Below are 9,115 nucleotides of genomic sequence, written 5' to 3'. Positions count from 1 at the left end.
GGAGAAATCTATCCACTCTCCTCACCCTTGGAATGCAGACTGCTTCCCTCAGAAGACAGCCTGGGCAGACAGGACTCCTGGCAGCACACTTATTACTTAGCCTGTTTATTCAAGAGACAAACTTCCTAGAAATGGGTTAATTAATTTCCTTTAATTACACATTCTCTTATTAAATACCAATAATAAAAGGGAATGTCTGCCCTAGAGATAAGATTATGCCACCTTCATAATTTAGCTTTTTGGGACAGCAGATAAATGTCTCAGTCATTTTAAAATACAAATTTGTCATTCATGAGAGCAATAAATAATGCAAACAGGATGTGTGGTTACACTGACATTATCACATCATCACAGCACCCTGGGCATGAATATGTGACATTGTAACCTCAGGCTCTTTGATAAATTATTGCCCATCACCATCCTGTCTAACACAGGGGAACAGATGAGCACTGGAAGGAATTTATGGTTGCAGTTGCAGTACTTTGGGGCTGTAGTACAATTACTGGAGTTATTGCTGAAGCAGAGAGTGATGCAGGAAACGAAGGGAAAGTCTGCATCCTCCTGGGAGGTAATGTGTAAAGAAACCTTAACGAGTATACCCTGTGGGGGATTTCCTACCCTGCAAGTACTTACACTGCTAATTAATTCCTATTAAAACAAGGTCTTTTGTGTACATCAAAAAATGGTGCCTGAGGCTTTGAGCCTGCAGTGGGATCTCCCAGGACTTTGCACCAGCTGAGCCTGACAGCCTTAGCTCAGAGGATGAAGCACTGAAGAATCCTTCAGTGGCCTCCATTTTGGGGTTGGAGGACTGTGCTCATGCCAGTAGCTCAACATCATTCCCAAACATGATACAACGACCAGAAAACCAGAGAGCACATAAGCAACCAGGCTTCAGGCACAAATAAATAATGTATGTCTATGCTCAACCCTTATTTTGTGTGTGCAGCAATACACACTTCGAGATGAGCCACCACAGCTGCACATAAAACCTTTCCTTTTAACAGCATGCTTCCTTGAAAATGGGGAAAAAGTTCAAGATAACCCACACTCTCAGATCCTTCATGAAAAACCAGAGGCTGACAAAGGAGCCTCAGAGACCAGAGTGCTCTGGGTAAAACAGGACCATGCTGTGAAAGATCAGGTACCACTACCCTGCAGGGGATGTGGTGCTTCTTTTGTGGAGAGGTTCTTCTTCCCATCCCTCCTCTCCTTGGGAAGACATCATTAGTTTCCTACCCTCACAGCTGTTTCCATGAATAATGTTACTTTTTAAACTTTTTCTCCTTTATTGCCCCATAAAAGGCACCGGCTGACAATGAGCATGACTTTTACTGCCAAGGCTGGCCAGAGCCTGAGCTGGACCAGTGGCTTTGTTCCTGCAGGGTGATGTTGGCACAGAGCCTCCAGCAGCTCCATCAGAGAGGTGGCAGCTGGGACATCTCGCCCCAGCCATGTCAGGGAAGTGGATTGGTAAAGGACTGGTGTTCCTGCCCTGCTGAGCAAGGGGAGAAGCAGCAGCAGCTGTGCCAAGCACTGCAGCAAGTGTCACCAGTGGGACCCTGAGGCCAAGGCAGGATGGAAAATCCCCGTGGGACAGACACACAGACACTGCAAGGCACAGCAAAGCCCCGTGAGGGTCAGGGCTGCTGTTGGGATCCTGGTGGCCCCAAATGCCATGGCCAGCAGTGTTCCATGGCAGCTGATGCTGATCCAGACACAAAACGTGGTTCAGGAGCTCGGCCACCTCTTCCATCGCCCAGCCCCAGCTGGGAGCAGCCCTCACCCCACACATGTATTTAGGCAAAATTAATGAGCAGGAATTGTTCCCGTGTTAATCACACCCTTGTGCGACTCAATCCAACCTAAGACTGCCCTCTTGTGCTGCAACACATAAGGGGCCTTTGCTGGGAGGTGACTGGTTCATATTTTAATTTGAGGGAGGGGCAATCTATGCAGCCAGTTCTACCCAGCTGTTTGTAAAGCAGTGCCAATTTTATCCCAAGAGGCCAGGTCATCTCCATCTCTTGTCATTCTAAAAGCCTGGGTGTCCTGCACAGTTTAGGCTACCCATCCACTCACTCCAGGGAGATTAAAATGATGGGTAAAAGTTAATAAAATCAAAGGGAAATAACAATATAACCACAGCTCAAGACATATGAACCATGGAACCATTTGGCTAATGGCAGAAATCAGCATTTAATTAATACTCTGTTAAAATTTAGTTCTGTATGGTCACATAGCCTAAGCATTAAAAAAAATAAAAAATCCATAATGATTAATGTTTTACCCAGAAAGAGCTACAATCAGCTCAATAGTCATGGGAAGTAGCATATCTGGATGTCTCTCTCCACAGAGTCTCCAGCAGACTTCAGGGTGGGAGTTCTGAGGACACACATTTAGCTGTTTATTATCACAGGAGGCCTGATGGGGAGCAGAGTATTTTGGTTCTATTTTGCTGGGGATGAAGATCTCAGTAGCACTGCCACACCTCTGAGATGGAGTGTCATCCTCTGCTTCACTCTCCTGAAGGATGAGGGTACCCCACACCACCCACTGTCCTTCCTCCTGGTCTCTGGGAGCAGAGCTGGAATCGATGGCCCAGGCCATGGAGAGAGGCTGCAGAAATTCAGAAGCAAAAAAAGATTGTCACTATATCTACACTGCAGGATCTCTCCCTGTGCTTTTACAGCTCCTTTCAAGTGGCTGCAAATATCACCTGTGTCTTCTGCAGAGGGGACATAGATCAGGTATGATTTTATTTCAGTATTTGTCAGGCCTGTCTTGGACAGAATGTATACCTAACAGAAAAGGTCACTTAAAAAACTTATTTTCAGAAATCTGTGTATGCTGTGCAGTAGTCAGCACTGGAGCAGAAAAACATTAGAAACTCAGTGGAGGAGGAAGGAATGATGCTCACAGAGGAGAAAGAAAACCTGATAATGTTACAAGGAAGAAGGATCTTTTCTGACACAACACTGATTCATTCCTGGGTATTCCTATTTAATGGATTACTTACATAAGCAGAAGGGAAGAAAAACAGAGAAAAAATGAAATAGGTGCCAAGATAGAGAAACAGACATCCTGCATCATTTCCTAATTGATTTTGGAGCAGCCTGTCCCTCTCCAGCTGCACACTCAGGCGTGGGCTTGACTGGGTTGTCACGACATTACCTCTGCTGTGCTCACCTGCCATGCAGGGCAAGGCTGCCCACGTGGACCTGCACAAACATTTTCTTAAGTTGAGACCTTTGTCCCTGGGTCCTTTGTAGAAGGAGGATAAACATTCATTCACAAGCGGAAAGGGCTGTAAGAGCACTTCAATCAATGGCCTATGAAATATGTAATCACTGAAGCTTATGCTGCCTGAAACAGGATGAAGATCATTTGCTGCAGTACAAAGCTGTAGGGGGAAAAAAAGAACCTTCTAAATTGGATTTAAAATCCAGCTCTTTGCTCCCCTCTTGCTGTGATAGCAGAGCTGACAGTGGATGATCACACCATCGAGGCAGGTCATTTTTGCTGTTTGCCCCCAGTTTGTGAGACCTGCTCACAGGTTTTTTTGGCTGGCAGGAAGTGGAGAGCAGTCTTCCCTGGAATCTCCCAAATTAAATATTGAAAATGTTTCTGTTAGTGAGAGATATGGCTGAGGATTTGGGAAGCTCTTCAGGCATTATTAAAATGCACTAAGTGGTTTGCTGGCAATTATCTACTATTGTCACAGACTCAGGCAGGATCTGGTATGTCAGAAACTCCTGCATGCATTTTTCTAAATAAAACTTAGAGAAGAAAAGATGACACAACTTTTTTGACCAGGAAACTTGACATTTCAGAGTTGGCATCTCCTACTAAGTATTAATAATAAAACTTCCCTGGAAAAGACCAACAAACTATTTTGTGAAGCTTTTACTGGGCAGAATTTAAGGTGTCCTAGTGTGAACTGATTTAAAACTTCTGCATTCTTGTTTTTCTGACAGACAGGAGCAGGAATTTCTTCCAGAGTTACCAGAACCCTTATTATACCAGTGAGATTGATTCTTCTGATAAACCAGTTAAAGCAAAACACAGCATTGGATGAGAACAGCGCAGAGTGACCTGCCTGCCTGAGATTTAGTCCCAATAAAGCTGATGACATATTGAAGGGTTGTTGAAGCCCTGACTAATATTGTATTTTCTCTTCCAGTGGAGGATGATTTGATGTCACAAGCTGTACTGTGGGGGTTTGTGGATCCTCAGCTGATAGAAAGGGTTTTTCAACAGCAATGCCCTGCAATGCTTCCCATTACTTGCTGCTGACTTCAGCTTGTGAGAACTGTAAAGAATTTGTTCACAAGAGTAGCATTCATCCGGTCAGGACTGGAGTCTGTAATGTATTTTTCCTGAGGCTACACCTTAAGGCACTCTAGAAATGGTAGGGAGTGAGGATACCTACTTATTAAGTATGGTAGGATTTTTTTTTATTCAAGGAAGTTAAAAAAAAAAATCTGTCCCAAAACTAATGTGTGCTTCACTGCCTATACCAAGTGCTTGCATTTTTCCCAAATGCAGTCTTGGCCAAAAGTGGGGACTGAGAAAACATTGATAAGGCAGGACAAAGGGCAAAAATTTTTATTATTGCTCAGAGAGGATTTACTCTGGAAGTGATAAATAGGTTTATAAGCATCCTGGGCTGGAACTTCTTTCTGCTTTGCAAGGAAGTTGTTTTATATTAAAGACAGTTTAATTTAAAAAGAGGTTTATAGTGTGCTTGCCACTGGAGCTGGGGATGGGACTTGCTGAGCCCTCTGGCCACAAAACAGCTGGTTCTGCCTCCTAAAATTGTGAATGTTGGAGGATTTCTCCCAGACAAAAGCTGCCAGGAACTAGGGCTGTGGCTGGCCTTGGACTGCTGGATGCTACCTGTCCACTGCTCCCTAGACACCGGGGTGGAAAGCTTTCTTCCTGTGGAAAAGAGCCATCATTGGCAGGGAGGTGCTGGGCTGGATTTGGGCTAGAGTTAGGGTTAGGGTTAGAGTCAGGGTTAGAGTTGAGAGAGTTAAAGAACCTGCAGGTCCAGGGACACTGGGGATGTAAAAGGAATGTTCAGGTGATCCATGTGGGGCTCCAACACTGCTGCTCCTGTATCTGAGTCTGGACCAGCCGTGGAGGCCAGGTCAGGGTTATCACTAGCTGCACGTGTCGTGGCAGGGGCAGTGTTTTAGGGTCCTGTTAAGCTCGTGGTTAAGTCAGGGAAGGGTAGTGGACATCTTTCCTTCCTGTGGAAAAGAGCTATTGGCTGCTGCCAGGTGCCCAGGGCCTAGGATGGTGCAGTATTCTAACTTTCCATACTACTAGAGTTTTTATGTTCATTTGTTGGGGAAGAAACCCACATGAATCACCTATCACCAGGCCTTCAGATGTCCTTCAACTTTACCTTCTCACCTTACCTTCAGTGCTGTCAGGACTGGATTTGTTCTGTGCTTTGGTGCCTGGAAAGGTTTTCCTTACCAAATGTGCTGACAGAGTGTGGGTTTGGACCCCTTCTGGTTCTGCAGGAGCTGGGGAGATGAGGCTGCAGCTCCTGTGGGGATCAGCCCCTCACTGCACTGCAGGATGGAGTTCATCCACCACATCTCTTTGGGACCTGCAGCATCCAACATGGGTCATGGACCAGCCCAGAGAGAACACATCACTTCTTTCCTTCAGCACATAAAAAGAAACAACTAAGCCAGGAAAGTAATATGGTACAAAGACTCTTTCTGAATGGAATTGTTCTCTGAAAAAGAAGAAGAGGAAAATAAAAAGAGAAAAGAGGTCCTTCCTATGTTCAGCCTTCACCAAGCATTGTGAGGAATAACTAGCAAGAGAAATCCATCTGTAAAGCCTTGATGGCCAAGAAGGATTTTCACACTAGCCAACTTTATCATGGACACATTTGTAGGAATCTAAAGTGTTCTATGTGACAACAAAAATAGCTATTTGTTGACAGACCTTTTTTAATGTGTTAAAGGGTCATTAATCATTTCCTAGTCATTTCCAACAGTCAGATGTACTTACTTCATATCTTCATTTACTTGTAATGTTCATGCCAGCTCCTCAGCTATCTTCATTTTCTTGGAAACAGCTGTTTTGCCTGTTAAGGAAAAAATAGTAATATAAAAAAAACCAAAAGAGATAGTGGAAGTACGATAAAGATGAACACAAAGACTTCAAGGTTCTCAGTAAATACAGACCTCTATTACATATGTGCAGTCAATAAGGTCACTTGTGTAGTAACTCATAACAAAGAACAGTTGACAATGTGTTATTTTTCTGCTGGAAAATATAATGTGAGGCTGAGCATGCTAATGACTTTTGGAAACGGGCAATGACAAAGATTGATTAATATCAGTTGACAGCCTGTTCCACAGCTCCGAAGCAGGAATAGCAATGATTGATTTGCCAAAATGTGGGGCACAGGCTTTAGATAATAGAAAGGCTACATCTGAACTCAATCTGGTTTCAGAAACACAATTTAAGGGCCAAATGTATATCCGTAATTAAAAGCTTACAGGAAAAGACAGAAGTGTCGCAGTACTTTCAAAAGGCACAAATTTAAACCAATTTGTTTCAATATCTAATTACCTTTACAAACGTGAAACTGTAGACTGTTGAGTTCAGGTCCAGTTCAGACTACATAAAATGCAGAAACAAAAAATAGCAGGGGTGAGGAGAGAAACCAGCGTAGTAGCATAGTTGTTTTCTAAAAATCAGAGAGAGGCATCATTGACATCTTATAGCAGGAGGTTTTGATGACAAAACCCCCACCTGTTGTGGACCACTAAAGAGCCCCTTTCTGTCATGAAGGACAAGGTGAACAAACAGCCATGACAGGTTCTAGGGCTGCATGCTCGCCACCCAGGCTGCTAGGGCAACACCAGAGGAATATTGCACCCCAGGCCAAGAGGGAGCCCCTCATTTTTAGTCAGTGCCACATTTGACAGAACATGCTCCAGAAGTGGAAATAACTGGGGAGGAGAAGTAATCCCATCCTCACTGGATGTGGAGTCCTGTTCAAAGCTTGACCCATCCTTTCCATTTCTCCTCACATTTCTGAGCTCAGCACAAGAGCCCTGAGCCTTGGAAAAGCCAGACCAGTAAGCAAATATCTATTGTCATGGATATTTGTCACAGATACATATGTCTTTTGTCCATCACAGCAGGTAGGGAGAGCGGGAGAGAAGGATGGAACATTCCATGACAGATGTCTACCAAAGCATTGATCTTCATCAGGGATGTGAGGAGCTGGGTTAGCTGACACCATGCTGATTGCTCTGCTTACAATGGGTCAAATTGCAGCAGGTACTACATCAGTTAATTGCAATTAAAACCTGACTGCTAATCAAGGCAGAGCCTCTAAAGCAATTCCATCACCTGTCTTGGCCTGCTGTAGCCACTGCCTGTGCAGTGCAAGGCATCATCTCTGTTGTCTCTCACAATGTGACAGACTGAAAGCTGCACAGTGCAGCCCTAATTAGGAAAAAAAGGTGTTAAGACAAACAACAACAAAATTGCAGGTGTTCTCACAGAGCACAGGATCTGTGAAGAAGTGGACAAGCATTTGACTAGGGAAGCATGGGGATTTCCTGGGCTTCATTCCAAAATGTATCTTTTAAATAGAAATGGTGTTATTATGTTATTTTCATAGGGAAGCTCATGAATAATTCAGCAGGATCCTAAGAAACGGAGGATATGAGCATCCCTTTCCAATCAGGCCTTTCAGGCAGGGGCTGAGTTTGGGGATTTGCGACCTTTTGAATTACATTACATTTATCAAGATGCTTTCAAAAAGAAACAGAAACTCCTCCTCCTCTGAGGTCAGTACGTTTATAAATGGTTAATATCGACAACTAATAGGGCTTTTTTAATAAAAAAAGTGTTCCAGTGTACAATAATGAGCCAACCTATTAAAACAACCAGCCAACCTTAACTAGTTAAGTCTGCAAAGTGACCTCCATCCTGGGAAAGTTTGTCCCTTGGATAGATCTGTGTTGATGATGCAGTAAAGAATTGATGTGCCTGTTCCTGGGGACAGATTACTCAGCTGAAGAACTCCTTTGCAGCAGCAGTTGCTCCAGAGATGAGGGAGAGGATTAAACCTTCCTTTGGGCACCTCAAAGTCAGACATGGAAGGCCTTAGCAGGTTATCAAAAGGCTTCTTCTGCCACCTGCAGATAAAGGCAGCTATCCTCAAAGAGGCTTTGTTTCTACCACCCTGGGAACCTCCTTCAGTAGAGCTAGTGGATATGACATTTATGAGATGAAGAACCTGAGAAAAGCTCTACAGTGAGTTACAGCTGTAAAACTCAGGTTAACAGGAAATCTTTTCTACAAGGCATCATCTGTAACGCCAAATGTGGTTACCAGCTCCAAACACTCGGAACAGTTCATGAGGGGTATGATCCACACAGGATTCTGTGGGGAATGGGTCTTTTCTCCCAGAGCCCATCCTGAGCTCATTTTGACTCCAGGGCACGCTCTTTGCAGGTGCATGTGGATACAGAGCCTTCCCTTGTGTGCCTCGGCAGCCAGCACTGCTGTTCCCCACCTGCAGGGGAAAATAAGTGATGACATTTGCTGTCTTCCTTGGCTTTTAATACCTTTCCACAGTGTCAGAGGCCTTGCTGATTGACCAGGCAGTGTGATGAACAGAAACCAACACCAGAAGGTAATGCTTGTACTGCTGACCTGGGTAATTAGCCACAACTCAGAGCCTGGGGAAGTCCTCCCATTTAAGGGGAAGTTTGATGAGTTTTGATGAATTTGGTGGTTCTACTGCAGTGATGGCTGCATTAAATCCATATTTTGTAGATAACAACAAGGAGACCAAACCACTGAAAATGGCCCCTTCCTTGTGATTCAAAAGCTCTTTCTAAGGTCCCCTTCACATACATCATTTCCAGGTTCAGTGTCTCTTTCTCTCTTCTGCAAATTCATTCATACAATACTTTGGAAAATAGCATCCATCCGAGCCTGGGGCTTTCAAAAGCCCAAATAAGACTAATTTGGGGGTTTTTTTTGTATTCTTTTTTTGTGTGTGTGGAGGGGAGGAGGGATAGGGAGGGGCACAGGGCAGAGCAGGTGTTCACTGTCTCTT

This window comes from Cyanistes caeruleus, chromosome 11 (genome assembly GCF_971803275.1).
Source record: "Cyanistes caeruleus chromosome 11, bCyaCae1.hap1.1, whole genome shotgun sequence".
Taxonomy (NCBI): Eukaryota; Metazoa; Chordata; class Aves; order Passeriformes; family Paridae; genus Cyanistes; species Cyanistes caeruleus.
This window is presented reverse-complemented; position numbering follows the sequence as displayed.